At 41.4% G+C, this 15,626-nt stretch overlaps 1 protein-coding gene across 1 annotated transcript in view; it reads left to right on the top strand.

Annotated features, from left to right (window-relative positions):
• SBF2 (SET binding factor 2) overlaps nucleotides 1-15,626 on the top strand; it is a 3,151,758-nt gene that overhangs the window by 2,780,541 nt on the left and 355,591 nt on the right. The window lies entirely within an intron of this gene.

Genomic DNA, 15,626 nt, shown 5'->3' with positions numbered 1-15,626 from the left:
GCCAGCATGGACCTGATGCTAATCACATCCATGGAGGTTTTGCAGATATCCACCTCGGATGTTCAGGTGGCTGGTCATTATTGAAGGGTGTAAGGGTGTTTCTCAAATTTTAGTTAGGGAAGAGGTACCGACTACCATTATTGAGAGTTGTCAGGGGTCAGAGCCTCCAAAATTGTTCAAGACTGACATCCCACTCAAAAAGAAGAAGAAAACTCAACATATTTCACCTGCTCCCAAAGATCCTCAGAGTGAATGGCAGAACTTCACCAAAGGCTTGTTTAATCCCCTTATTGCTCTCAAGCCTCCACATGGTATTTCTGTTCCTGCTACCCCTGATCTTCTACTGCTCTCAAGAGGCCTAGGGAGCAGGATTCTTCTGAGAAGGATGCTGCTGATTCTGATGAAGAGTCCCTGACTTATTTCTCCCACATTCCTTCACTACTGGACTATGGTTCTAAGGAAGAAGAGTCCACCAGTCTTGACTCTTTTTGAGGAGATTTCATTTGGTGATGCTATTTCCAGAATGATAGAATTTTTCAAATGGGACTGTGCTCAAATGTCTGATGTTCAGAAGAGGTACTATGAATTTTTGCAAATGGTGTCTGCTAGGCCCTCTGCTGTTCTTCCAGTTCTTGCTGGACTCTGTTTCCGCTGCTATTCACGCTCCTGATTCTCAACCCCCTGCTCCCAAAAAAATTGATATATAAAGTGCCTGAGGACTGCAGGTTTCTGTACAAGTGTCCTTCTGCTGAGTGGTGTCAGTGGCGTCTGATAAGCCTTCCAAGTTGTTGCCTTCCACCAAATTGTCTCCATCTGATAAGGATAGCAGAACCATGGAGAGACTGTATAAGAAGGTGTACATTTCTACTACCATAGCCCTTAGGGCTAACTATCAGTCACAAATGAGTAGGTATGTTTTTCCTCTTCCGTCTCAAGCCTGTTAGGCTGTTTCAGATCGCCCTGATTCTGAAGGGAAGGCATCTGCTCTTGCCTTGCTAGGGATGATCTCCCAAGTAGCTCAGCATTTCATTAAATGCAGCCGTGATGCTTCTTCTAGGGCTGCTGCTTTTGGATCCATTTTTGTGTTATTCCTGGTTCAGACTTCAGCCTTTGCTGAATGATCTCAAGGCTAAACTGATAGTTGCTCCTCTGGATAATAAACATTTGTTTGATGCTGCTGCAGAATTGTTTAATTCCCTGCATGAAAAGGGCAAGGCCTTACAGGAGTTGAAGGATATTTTTGTTTCCCCTGTGCCCAGGTTTCAGAGGAATTATTCTAATAAGCCTGCCTTTGTCTGTAGACACTCTTGCCCTCCCCCCAAAAGTAAAAAGGGTGGTAGAAGTGCTACCCCCTGCTAAAGCTAACCAAACTCCCCTTACTCAGAAGCCTCCGTTTCCTGACAAACCAGGTGCTGTCTGACTCTCAGTCACATTCCTCTTTCTCTGTGTCTTTCCCTTTCCCTTCGTATTTTGGTAAAAATCAACCATGATTCCTGGGTTCTTTCAATAATTTGCCAAGGTTATTAAGGTCTATATTAGAACACCGAACATTCAAAATGTCGAGTGTTCTAATATCGAACCCTATCAATCAAAAATTCAAAACATCGAACATTCAGAACAGCAAATTTTTTCCTAGGGATAAAATTTGCTGTTCAAAAACACATACACACAACACAAGTACACCAAACAAACAGCAATCCACACACATACACCTAAACTCTTACACCTAATCCTACACTAAACTATACTTACACCACTAACTATCCACTTACCTTAACCCAAACCCTAACCCTAACCCTCACATCCACACAATTGCACACTTACCTGAAACCGACCCATAACTTTCCACCAGAGTGCTGAAAATACCGAAGCAACAGAAATGGACAACCGAATTCTTTCCCTAGGAAAAAATTTGGTTTTCTGTTTCTTCAGTATTTCCAGCGTTTGCTGAAAACGGGTCGATATTAGAACACTCGACATTTTGAATGTTCGGTGTTCTAATATAGACCTGGTTATTACAAGGTTTGGAAATCTCCCCCCAGCCTTTTTTTGGCAATTCTCATCCTCCTCAGGAACAATTGACCTTTTTAACAGAGGTACTTCAGGACCTGTTGGCTCTAGCAACAATTCAAGAGGTTCTAACTCCTCTCAAGGGGAAGGGGTTTTACTCCAGAATGTTCTTGGCACCAGGAAGGAAGGCCCCTGGAGTCCCATTCTGGGTTTTTCTCAGCAAAACACCTTTTTGAAGGTCCCTTCCTTTCAATGCTGTCTTTTCCCTTCAAACCTCGTTTCCTTTGTTACTTCCTCAGGCTTTTCTAGTTTTCCTGAATCTCAAGGATGCTTATCTAGACATTTACTATTCATCCTCTTTTCATGATGTTTTTAAGTTTCTCTGTTGCTTTCTGGCATTTTCAGTTCTCTGCTTTACTCTCTGGCCTCCCTACTGCTCCAAGGGTCTTCACCAAATGCCTCACTCCTGTGATTTCATTCTGCAGGCTAAGGGGGGGGGGGGGTACAGGTCTTTCTCTGTCTGGACAGCCTGCTTATTCAGACCACATCTCAAGAGATCTTACTTCAGCATCTACACTTTACCATTTCTCTCTTGTAAAGCCTGGAGTTTACAGTAAATTTCCAGAAGTCATTCCTGACTCCTTCTCAGGATCATGTGTTTTTGGGAAGCAGGATCCAGACTGTTCCAATGCTGGCGTCCCTACCTCCTCCCAAGGCCTTAAGTCTCATTGCTTCCTTTCAATTCCTTCTTCCTCTGGCTTCAATAATGGCCAGAGAAATTTCTGAGAACTGTTGGTAACATGGCTTCCACCATTCCTATGCTACCTCTAGCCAAGATCCACATGAGAAAGCTTCAGTGTTTTTTACAGTCAGTTTGGCTTCAACATTTTCATCCTTTAGATTTTGTAGTCCCTCTAATTCCATGCCTCAAGCTAGAATCTCAGTGGTGGATTTATCATTTTTCTCACAACCTAGTGCTTTCTTTTCAATCTCCAGTCCTTTGGCCCTCTGAAGGTACAGGGCCTTTGGTTGCTTAGACAAAAGAAAGACCACATCAGTATCAAAGAGGTGAGAGCTCTTCTTCTGGCTCTTCAGGCTTTTCATTCTCTTTTTCTTCCAGGGCCTCTGAAAAGTCTCACAGACAATACCACAGTGATGTGGTATGTCAACAGGCAAGGAAGGACAAGGCCTCATCTCCTATGCAGGTTAACCCTTCAGGTTTGGGAGCCAGATATCCAGTGTCAGGGGACTCTTCAGACAGTTTACATTCCCTCAGATCAGAACATAAGGGCAGATTCTTTGATCAGGTCCATAACACTATCCCACGAGTGGATGCGTCACAGGGATGTGTTTCTGGACATTGTTCACCAGTGGGGTACTCCTCAAGTAGATCTGTTTGCCTCCTCTCTGAACAGACAACAACTTCTATGTTTTGAAAGGAGTCCTATGCCCTCTCTTTTTCTTCAAAGGGGATGTTTCTTTATGCTTTCCCTCCCGTTTTTCTGATTCTGAAAGTCCTGTTCAAGATAAAACAGGATGTTCCCAAAATATTGTTAGTGGCCCCGTTTTGGCCCAGACTGCATTGGTTCTCTCTTCTGCTGCATCTTGCCAAGGGCAATCATCACAAGTTACCTCACAGGGTGTACCTACTCACAAAAGACAAGGGATCCTTCATCCATCCCCACCTGTCCACAATTCAACTGACATTGTGGGTGATAGGGTTTTGATCCCTTACAGAAACATTTTTTTTCTGAGAAAGTGCTTCAGGTCCTGTTGGAGGCCAGGAAACCCACTACTAAGAAGTTTTACTTATCCAAATGGAAAGAGGTTTTCTGCTTGCTGTCTTTCTCATAAACTGAATCCACTTGCTGTGGTTGTTCCTTTGGTTCTCTCCTATTTGTGTGAGTTGCTCATTGCTGGGTTAGCCTGTTCTTCTGTTAAGGCCCACTATCAGCTATCTCTGCTTGTCTGCCTTTAACTCCACCTTTAGATTTAAGGACTAACAGTTTCTTAAAGGTGTCCTTCACATCGGTCCCCCCAGGAAGTATGACCCTCTTTCCTGGGACCTTAATTAAGCTACCTTGTAGCATTGTTCTTGGAAGACTGTTTTTCTTTTGGCCCTTACTTCTGCTAGATGGGTGTTTGAACTGCAAGCTCTTATGACTGTTCCTCCTTTTATAGTTTTCCATAAGAACAGGGTACCCCTTCATTACAAATCATTCTTTTATGCCGAAGGTGGTTAATGAGTTGTCTGGTAATCATTCTATTAGTTTGCCCACTTTTTTCCCTTCTTTCTCGGTCTGCTAATGAGAAGGTTTTGCGCAGCTTGGATTTGCATAGACATTTTGGGTATTTTTTGGGTAAGTCTAAAGCTTTTCATAAATCTGATCAGCTTTTTGTTCCTTTTCATCTTAGGTGTTTTGGTTTGGTTGTTTCCAAGCAAATCATTTCTTCTTGATTATCAAAAGACATTTCCTTTTGCTATTCTGTTCATGGGAAGAGCCTTCCTTCTTCTGTTAAGGCTCATTACAGCAGAGATGTGGCTTCTTCTGGTGTTTTTTTCAAGGGTTTGGATACTAATTCTATTCTTGAGGCAGCAAAGTGGACTTGTTTGCATAGCTTTCCTAAGCACTACAAGTTGAATAAGATTTCTAGGGCCAGAGCTAGCTTTGCCAGGGGCATTCACCATGGCTTCGTAGAGGGCCCTGCTGGCCCTTCCTCCTCCCTCTCTTCTTCCTGAGCTATTGCCGTCTCTCTATTGTAAGCTTCATAGGTGTTTACTAGGCTAATGACCACAAAGGCCCTTTTAAGCCTAGCCATGCATCCTAAATCTTTGACAAGTTCTGACACCCTTGAAAAGTGTAAGCATGGGCCTGGGAGATGAACCATTTACAGGTTGCAGAATACTGCAACAGTGATAAGAAGGACATAGTACAGTTGTGTAAAAATTTACCATAACAGTAGATGTCCTTCTCTTCACTGTTGCAGTATTTCCTCCCTCCCTCCCTCCTCCCCCTGGTACTTTTTCCTTCTGGATGTGTTTGTTACCTACTTTTATCCTTGGACTGTCATTCCTACTGGGGCTTTTTCATTTTTGAGGATGGCACATCCGGATGTCAGTTTTATGCCCTAGGCTGTGTGTGGGGAGCATACGTGTGACATACGGCATACCTTTTACAACCAAAAGGCTTTGGTATACTGGCTGGACATTGAGCTGCCCTTGGCAGGGGATCCCTATTGTAAAAAATACTGCAACAGTGAAGAGAGGGACATCTACTGTTATGGTAAGATTTTGCACAATTGAACTTTCAGCTAAGCCAGGTATGGAAATAAGGTGTATAAGGAAAGCTGGTGGTAGAATGCAGATGTCCAGGAAGTCATCAAAGGAAGAATGAGTGCAGGAAAAAATGGGAGATAGAAAAGATGGATCAGACTAGGAATGAGGAATGAATATTGGTTGGCTAGCAAAGAGGCTAAGGGAGTAGCAGTAGCAAAGAACAAGGCATGAGAGGCCCTCTACCGACTTCTGGAAAATGACTCAGTAGATAGCACAGAGAGACTATCAGGTTGCAAGGTGAAAACAGAAAGATAAAGAAGATAGTCTGACACTCTTCATAAGGGATGCCAGCAACAACCTGCTCACTAGTCCCCAGGACATCAAAGGCAAATAGGAGGAGTACTTTCAGCAGGTTCTGAGTGAAGAAAACTCCACAGAAGCGGTACTGCCACAGACACAGCCTATGATGAAAGATGAGGAGGAGCCCACCCTAGAAGAAATAAGAACAGGCTGAGATGAGGTCATATGTGGATATGATCAAGACATCAGGTGAGGTAGGGCAGAAATGGCTCCTGAGGGTACTCATAGCAATATGGAAAGAAAGGTGTATCCCAGATGACTGTAGAATAATCATACTCATGCTAGTGTGCAAGACCAAAGGGAGCATCTACAACTGTGGGCAGTACAGAGGAATCAAACTCCTGTCACACTGCATGAATGTTCTGAAGAGGGTGGTTAGTAAATGAATATGAAGATTAGTAGAAAGTAAGATAGGAGATGAGCAGTTTAGATTCAGATCAGGATGCAGCACAAGTGACTCAGTTTTTGCTGTCAGACATATAGATGACAATAAGTTAGAGATGAGGAATGAGTCCATCTGGGCATTCCAGTGTCCCAAGAAAGCTGATTTGGATAGTTCTGCTGTGGTTTGAAGTCCAAGAAACACTGGTACAATTAATGCAGCTATGTACAAGGACCAAATGACTCAAGTACAAACAGTGTTTGGTCTCACAGATGGGTTCCCAGTTGGAGTTGGTGTGCATCCAGGTTCAGCTTTGAGCCCACTGCTGCCCATAGCGGTGCTGGACAATATCAGCAAACGGGTTGATGGGGACAGACCAACAAAGTTGCTGTATGCAGATGATGTGGCATTACATGCAGACTCTCAGCAGGAACTTCAGCAAAAGATAGGGGGAATGGAATGCAAAACTGAAGTCACATGGGATGAAACTGAGTACAGATAACACTGTTGTAGTAGCAGCAAATTGTGGGAAATCGGAAGAAGCTGAGAACTAGGATTGAAGGGAAAATAGTGGAACAGGTTAACAGCTTTGAGGATCTTGGAGGTGTGATTGAGGATAAGGGAAGCCTGAATGAAGAGGTCAAAGCTGGAATCAGAGAGACCGTAGCCAACTGGCACAGAGTGTCGGAGTAGTGTATGGCAGAAGAATGCCAATGAAGTGGAAAAGTAAGATGTAGAAGCAGCAGTTCGACCGGTATTACTGTATGGTACAGAAACTTTGGCAGTGAAGGCAGAGCAGTTGAAGAAGCTAGAGATGATGAGGATGGAGTGTCAAAGATGGGTGGTAGGATGCACACTGTGGGGGGCACACAAAGAAATGAGGACATCAGAGCAGAGGCCAAAGTTGCTCCAGTTCCAGAGAAGGGCAAAGAGAACAGATTAAGGTGGTATGGGAACTTATGCAGAAAATCAAAAGACAATCTGGTGAAAAAGACTTGGGACAATCAAGAAGAAGGTAAGAGGAAACAAGGGTGGCCAACAAAGATATGGATTATGTGAGAGAAGACCTGCAACAGTGGCATGATTGTCGAAGAAGGTAGGAAAGTAGCATTGAATCAAAGAGATGGCAACAGATAACAAGACACCCCAACTCCATGTAGAAAAGGGTAAAAAGGGAGTTGATGGTGGTGATGATGATGATGCCCAGATTGGTGGTGGTGCCATCCTTATGCAGTGACATCACTGCAGCGGGTTATTCAGGCTTTGAGGTCATATCCTGAAGAGATGCTGAGATTAGAGAGATTAAAGAGAGGGTTGCTATAGACAGGCTACATTTAGCGCTGATGAAGAGGTAGCTTTGTATATTTTCCAGATGGAAGAATGTAGTATTCTTGATTTTGTAAGGACCAGTAGGACATGATTGAGGGTGATTCTGTTGGAAGTTGATTTTTGGAGTGTGTGGTATTGGAGTAAAACTCAGTTTAGTGTTTCTGCTAAGTTTCACAAAATATATAAAGAATTTTTGTGGTTGTCTTTAGTGGAAGTAGCAATCCTACTTTCATATTCAGCCTTACACTGTTTTAATAGTAGTGTTGAGGTTCTTGCTAATCTGTCACCTTGCTTTTTTATTTTAATTGTTACCTTATCAAAGATGGTAGTCAGTTGCTTCTTTCTATTGTACAATTTGTTAATACAAGATTTCTACATTAATGGCCTGCTGGTAAAATGTCCCACTGCGTGTGGAGTGAATAGGTTCTGTGTTCTTGGTATATTGTTTCTAAGTGTGACTAGAAGTCAGAGGTAAACATGGCAGCTCTGACAAAGGGGTTGACAAGAGCAGTATTACTACTGAATCTTTGTCGATCACCTGAGAGCAGTAAGAGGTTTGCTTTGGAGAAATTCCTAAAGACTGTGGGGTTATAGGAGTACTCACACAGGTTTTAAAGAAGAAGAATATGGATTTGTGGTCAGACTTAACTAGGGAGATGGAAATGCACAGTGGTGATGCAGATGTGGGCTATATTCATGACAACAAGGTCTTTAGACTTTCTAGTATAAAGGCTCACAATTTGCTCAAGGGATTTGGCAGTAGTGAAGGAATAAGGAAATGCTAAACATTTATTACAAGATGAAGGTTTCCCAGTTAATGGTTGAATAGTTAAAACTAACACTAACATGTTAAGCTGAACAGAGATCCCATCTAGTAGATTTAGGTAATTTTTATGAACAGTGGTTGGACATGGAGGGGCATCTGTAGCTATTAGTGATTTCATATTTTTATTCAGGGTATTTTGCACCTCTTTAGTTTCTAGTTTGGGATCATGGGGGATTTACTTTGTGATGATGGGATCTCAGATAATTACAGACACCTGCTAATAGTTTCCATTGGGCCTGAAGTAGTGATAGACACTAAAACAAGGTATAGAAACCAAGTTTTGTGTAGTTATAAATGTGCCTGAAAGCCAAAGGTCCCAAAAGTTTGGGTATCTTTTTGCTCAGACTCCTAGCCTTGAACATTGCCACTTTAGTGTAGTTTGAATTAGAATTTGCTATGTTAGATTGTCTAAAAATGGCACTAGTAGATTAGCAAAAATTTTAGCCACTAAATGAAAGCTGTGATGAGAAATGTGTAAGGCCTTCTCTCACAAAACAACTGGTGCTCTAGGCAAAGGGGCTCCATGGTGCCCCCGACCGCATTACACGGTGCCCCCATCCTGGTCTAACTACACCAAATAAATACTGGAAAAGTGCCCCTGCTAGACCGGCGCCCTATGCAGCCACCTAGTTGGCCTATGCCTAAGGCCGGCTATGAGTAAGGATTAGTAATCATTGTTTCCCATGCTGATAGAAACTGGTGTTTGCACTAGTGTCTTCAATGCCTGTGTCACATGCATAACAAGCTCCATTGTCATTATGCATCCCTTCTGTGTGGAGCACCAAAGATGAGACACCACCAGGTCATGCTTATACTGATCAGGACAGGAGGACGTAATGAGTCCTTATCACATCATGACAGCACCAGAGAGAGAGCTTATCAGCACACTGTCCTTATCCAGCCTAGTGAGGATGGAGTTAGTGTGCCCTAAGTAAAAAGCATCAGTAATATGGGTGAGTGCAGGCTTTGTGGTCTATATATATTTTTTTTTAAGTTCATGGTGTTTGTGACTCTTTGTGTAAGTTATAGAAGTGTGGGTGGTGTATGAAGGTGTGTGAAAGTAGGACAAGGTGGCTGAGATTTTCTTGTTTGATGCCTAGATGGCTTAGTTACAGATATCTTTCATGCATCAGCATAAATTAGAGTACTAGTGATTTTTTCTGTGTAGTAAGTGTGGATTTTACATAATGTAGTTTGATGTGATAGATTTAATGTCACTGTGGGTAGAGACAATGAGTTGTCTGTAAGTAATTGACAGTTACTGCACTCACAGTGCTCAGTGCAAGTAGGCTGACAATAGAAGATGATAGGTCTGACTAAAATCCCATGCTGCCTGAGATTGATGGACAATGTGGGTCAATCAATAATTATTTGTAGCAGTTCTAGTTTGTAGACTAGTTAGGCTAATGGACTGATATAATTAGTAGCTCTTTGTAGATAAAATAGGCTAATGGACAGATAGAAGTAGCAGTTCTTGCGGGGTGCAAATAAGGTAGGCTACTGTACCAATACAGGTAGCAGCTCTTGTTAAGGGCAGGTGGGGTGTGCGAACAGACTGATGCATGAAGCAGTACACAAGGTAGGCCAGTGGTTTGGCACAAATAGGGTACTAGATAGTGCAGGATAGGAAGAGCTACTTCAGAAAGCAGTAGGTAGGTTCATAGGTGTTTAATAGGCTAATGACCACAAGGACCTTTTTAAGCCTAGACATGCATCCCAAATCTCTGACAAGTACTGCTATCCTTGATAAGTGTAAGCAGGGGCCTGGGAGATGAAACATTTACATGTTATCTGTGTCCATTAGAGACATAGGTGCCAAACCAGGGATGAATTTCCTGTTCCCCATCCAGTTGTCCAAGATGTCCTTGCATTGGATTAGGGAAGTTCACATGGATGGGGAACCTGTTCCAGAGATGGGGCAATCTCTAAGATACATACCTGTCTCTCCAGCAGGTTCTATTTATATCACAGGCGAGGTCTAAGTCTTTAGAATGGGAAATTCTGGTGCCATTTGTTTTGCTGATATGAAGGAGGTCCATTAGAGTGGGATCTGACAATGCCCTGTACGTCAGGCATAGATCTCCCAACAAAAGCCTGTAGGAGACAATACAGGGATAGAGCCTTTAGGCAGTCTGCATCAGACATCTTACTTAAGCCCTGTATTCTTTTGGTGAGGAACCTCTGTAGATGTTCCAGTTGTTGGATATGCCTGATTAGGTACATACCAAAGGGGGAGGGAGGTACAGAGTTAAAACTCTTAATTAAAATGAGAGCTTGGCTTTTGCAGCTAATGGTTAAAACTTGTTAAAAAGAATGCTGTTTTATTTCACTCGTAAGCTTCTGATTTTCATTTCATTGAGTGCTCAGTTTTATCTGGTTGCAGTACAGGCATACTTACTGTAACCTCCACATTTGGTACAGTTTGCAACAATCTACTGTCAGGTATAACTTGTGCTAAAGTTCAGGCATTACAAGCAGAGCAGCACTAGTTACTGCTAATCTCAACACAGCTGTAAGGTTTAGTACAGTGATCTTGTGATAAGAATTCAAATGGAAGCAAATTATCACAGCACTGAATGGGATCCTATGTAGAGTCAGAACGGCATCTAACAATGTTAACAGTTTACCGCTGTAACCTGTCAGCCATATCTGGACTGCATTATAATCCTTGATTTGTTGCTTTCTGCTATGCAGCCAGTGCATGTACCAGTATTTTATACCTGGGCAGTACTGTGAGTGGGCAGATAGTTAGAAACGGTTTCACATGGTCATCCATCATCTTCTGTCAGTACTCCTGTGCCAGCAAGACAATGAGAAAAATGCCAGAGATGAAGACGAGTTCAACAAAAGAAAATATGAAGAATCAAAAGGTAAGGTCAAGTCAACATGGAGAGGATATTCCACACATTTACTGAGAAACAAGCTCAACAAAGTGTTTGCAAAAATACTTCCTCAGGTTTATACTGTTGTGCCAGATCAGCTCTTTTAGAATTCTGCCCAATGGCTGGCCATCTCACAGTTAGGGACAAAAGGTATCTTCTGCCCTAGGTAGCACATATAGCATGGTATGCAGTACCGGGTAAATTCCCACAAGTCTGGACTTCTTCCCCCTCTTGTAGAACTGGTACATTCAGCACTGCCCACTGACTTCATTCAGCTTTACACAGGATCCCTTCCATTTCTATTCTTTCTAGCTGTTCCTGTGCTTTTGCAGTTAATGTGCAGTAAACCATTCTGGCTCTATGCAACTTGGCTCTAGAAATATTTTCCAACTCAGTTTGGCTTTGGCGTTTTTCTTGTACATTTCTACTTGGCAAATGCTATTTTGGAATCGGCTAGTATTTTGGTAATTCCTCCATGGTAATATTCTTATCCCTCTGATCTCCCACATGTATATACTTTACAGACTACTAATTTAGTTCTGTGTTTTTCATCCAGTCCTTTCCGAACAACAGTGGTCATCTCTTAACTGAGATGTACAAGCCTCAGTTACCGTTTGCCTTCATGCTTCATATGCACCTTCATTTTACTAATTGTGTTTAGTTTCTCAGTTTTTCAGCCCTTTTGAGGGGTACATCTCTAAACATGTTTGTGTCTCACTCTGAGATCATTAATTATTCAAGTCCAAGGTCTAAATCATTTGAAAGCACCCCCAGCCACTTCCTGAGTAACATATGTACTATTTGATTACTTCTAGTAGAACAGTGTAATTCTAAGCACATTAAATTAGTACTTTTACTGTTGACAATTAGATCACCCTATTTGAATCATACTCCCATTCAGCATCCTGCATTTTTTACAAAATTCCTCTTGTATCTGCCATTTTGTGTCCTGATTTTATTACATGAATTATATTTATTGCTTCACCAGCTGCACATTCTTGCAGAGTGGTTTTGCTTATGATATTTTCTTCAGTAATTCTGTTAAAATCTACACTTATCTGATCTACAGAACTTTTTTTCCTCAACTGAAAAGCACTTTGGCTCATGGTTCAGTACTCTGCCACACAGTTCCAGGCTCTGGGATTCATTCCAAACTTTTAGTCACTGTCTTTGTGGACTTTGCTTGTTCTTCCTGTGTCTACATGGGTTTCTACTGGATAAGTTGTTTGGGTTCAGGCTCACTGTACACCCCTACATTACTCCAGTTTCCTCCCTCCCCTTAAACTCTACACTTTTACTCAAGCTCAACTTTCTCTTCCAAACCAACCAGTAGCCTGTTTTATCCTATCAAGCTAAACCAACCAATCAGTAGCTTCTTTCTCTTCTATTATAGTATACCTGATAATCAAACTATCAGCACTATCCCATTTGACGTCTGCTTTAGCTTTTTAACATTCAGTGCTGTTGCATTTTATCTCTGCTTTAGCCTTTTAATATCCTTAATATATTTAACATCTCTTCTTCCCCCTCTACCATAGTGCAACTGTCCTTTTAACTTTGTTTTAGTCTTTTAACATTCTTAATATATGTAATATTATCTTCTTCCATCCATACCATATTCTACTGAGCAACCAGACTGTCAAAATATTCAGCTTCTACCTCTCCTTTAACCATTGAACATTATACTGTCAGCCTTATGTTCAACACTATGCTCTGTACTGTATCCCTTGTACTTCTTTTACCAAAACCCTTTTACTTCTTTCACCAAAACCTTCTACCTGTCATTCAGCTTCAAACATCTCCACCTGCACGTTCTGTTATTGCTACATCCCCTTTCCTTTCACATGCATAGTTGTTAATTAACACTCTTTTACCATCCTAGAACATAACCTATATCTTCTGTTAGACTAACACAGACCCTTGAACCCAACATAGCACTAACCAGCATGTGCTCTACACAAACTACCAAAGTTCTTCCATCTACTGTATTATTCCATATACTTTGACTTAATAGTATTACCTACAACAAGCTTATTTGTGTTATCAGCTAAAGTTTACTACTTTCTCAATTTAATTTCTCTACATACCTCTACTCACAATGTTTCTTACTTATAATCTGCTTTCCTGTCTCCTAAGTGTACTGGCCCAATAAATGAGCTGCAATAATTCTCCCTTTATCAGAAACACAGCCCCTGTCACACCACAACGCCACTCATCTCTTTCCATTCTCCCTTATCAGAAACACAGCCCCTGTCACACCACAACGTCACTCATCTCTTTCCATTCTCCCTTTATCAGAAACACAGCCGCTGTCACACCACAACTTCACTCATCTCTTTCCATTCTCCATTTATCAGAAACACAGCCCCTGTCACACCACAACGCCACTCATCTCTTTCCATTCTCCCTTTATCAGAAACACAGCCCCTGTCACACCACAACGTCACTCATCTCTTTCCATTCTCCCTTTATCAGAAACACAGCCCCTGTCACACCACAACTTCACTCATCTCTTTCCATTCTCCCTTTATCAGAAACACAGCCCCTGTCACACCTCAACTTTACTCATCTCTTTCCATTCTCCCTTTATCAGAAACACAGCCCCTGTCACACCACAACTTCACTCATCTCTTTCCATTCTCCCTTTATCAGAAACACAGCCCCTGTCACACCACAACTTCACTCATCTCTTTCCATTCTCCCTTTATCAGAAACACAGCCCCTGTCACACCACAACGTCACTCATCTCTTTCCATTCTCCCTTTATCAGAAACACAGCCCCTGTCACACCACAACTTCACTCATCTCTTTCCATTCTCCCTTTATCAGAAACACAGCCCCTGTCACACCACAACTTCACTCATCTCTTTCCATTCTCCCTTTATCAGAAACACAGCCCCTGCCACACCACAACGTCACTCATCTCTTTCCATTCTCCCTTTATCAGAAACACAGCCCCTGTCACACCACAACTTAACTCAACTCTTTCCAAACAGTATCACTGTTTTTCTCTACCGGTTGATTCACTCTAACTCATTTCAGTTACAAATATATCAAGTTAAAATAATAACTAGTAAAAATTATTTCAAACCCAATCTAAAGTATAAGTGGCTCTACAATTATGCATAATAATTCCACCCAGAGAATTAGTGGCCATATTCAGCCCAACTCTGGCCCCACAGGGCCAGCAGTACACCAACACATCAACCGATCCAACAGTAAATACTTCAGCTAATATTAATATTTATGCATGGCTTGCTGTTTACTCCACTTATATAGTGATAGTTATATAAATATTGTTACAAAAACAAATAACTGACAGTGAAATATGGTTTCTGGCTTTAATATATTCAGGAACAACAGGAAAAATAAATGGATAGGTGGTGTTGCCATCATCTTCAAAATCACCTTTGATATAACTCCATTTTGCCTAAAAATACCAAAATGTAATAACATTAAACTCCTGATGTCCTTCTTCAAAATTAATAAGATGCAACTATGTATTTAGTCATGTTTATACTACCAGGTAATCACACTCCCACTGCAAAAAAAAAAACGTCCTCCACTGGATATCTCACCATATCTGTCAACAAACTATTATATTAAGCATCTTTAATGTAGACTGGTAGGTAATCAACAGTAATACTTTCAGAAGATCAACAAACTTGTACGGCTTTACCCAGCTAATCACCCTTGCCACTTGAGTCAGCAAAAAGTATAACACACCCTCAACTTTAAATTGGATCTTTACTATACAACCAAATAAGTTTAAACATCTGGATGCCCGCCTGACACTATTACTGATTACCTTCACAGTCATGCAGTTAGAAATCTCTACATCCATTCCCAGCAAATCATTTTTAATCAAATGCATAATACAAACAACTTCAACAAAGAAACCTGTACAAAAACAGTTAACACAATTTAATTGTATAAAACATTCTACAAGGTGCTGCTGGCTTATATTTTTACAAACTCTTTTGGAATTCTCTTAACAATATAATTCCATTGCACACCAAAAACGTCAAATAACCCTGCACCATGGCTAGCTGAGGAAACAAAACACCTTATGCTTCAAAGAGGCAAAACCTGGAAGAATGGTAAAAATAAAATTCATAATACCTTGCGGAACATGAGTCACCTCAGAAATCTCACAAAGCACCAATCCAAGTAGACAAACCAAACCTATTATGTCAACCACCAATGCAAGCATCAAAATAATCTAAAACTGTTCTGGTTCATCTCCAAAGAAATTTGTACATCCTGGCCAAATTACCACACACTTCCTACTCAACAACCAACACAATAGATTCAATTCCTTGTCCATTCAACCCCTACTTTATATAGACAGTACTATACCAGCACTTCCCTGCTTAATTCCCCTCCCTGTCCTGACCAGTCACAACCATTTCATTTCCTCCCTGTTCCCGCCTCTGTCATAGGAATCTCCCACTTAATCCTATGTCTTTAGGCTTAGATCAAGTTCCAACCGAATTCTTAAAAAATGTCTGCTGATGCATTAACTTTCATAGTGTAATAGATATTTACAAGGCTATTGAT

This window comes from Protopterus annectens, chromosome 17.part0, assembly GCF_019279795.1.
Source record: "Protopterus annectens isolate FY-2018-M chromosome 17.part0, PAN1.0, whole genome shotgun sequence".
NCBI classification, from domain to species: domain Eukaryota; kingdom Metazoa; phylum Chordata; order Ceratodontiformes; family Protopteridae; genus Protopterus; species Protopterus annectens.
The sequence above is the reverse complement of the archived record's forward strand: the minus strand, read 5'-3'. Positions and strand labels throughout refer to the sequence as shown.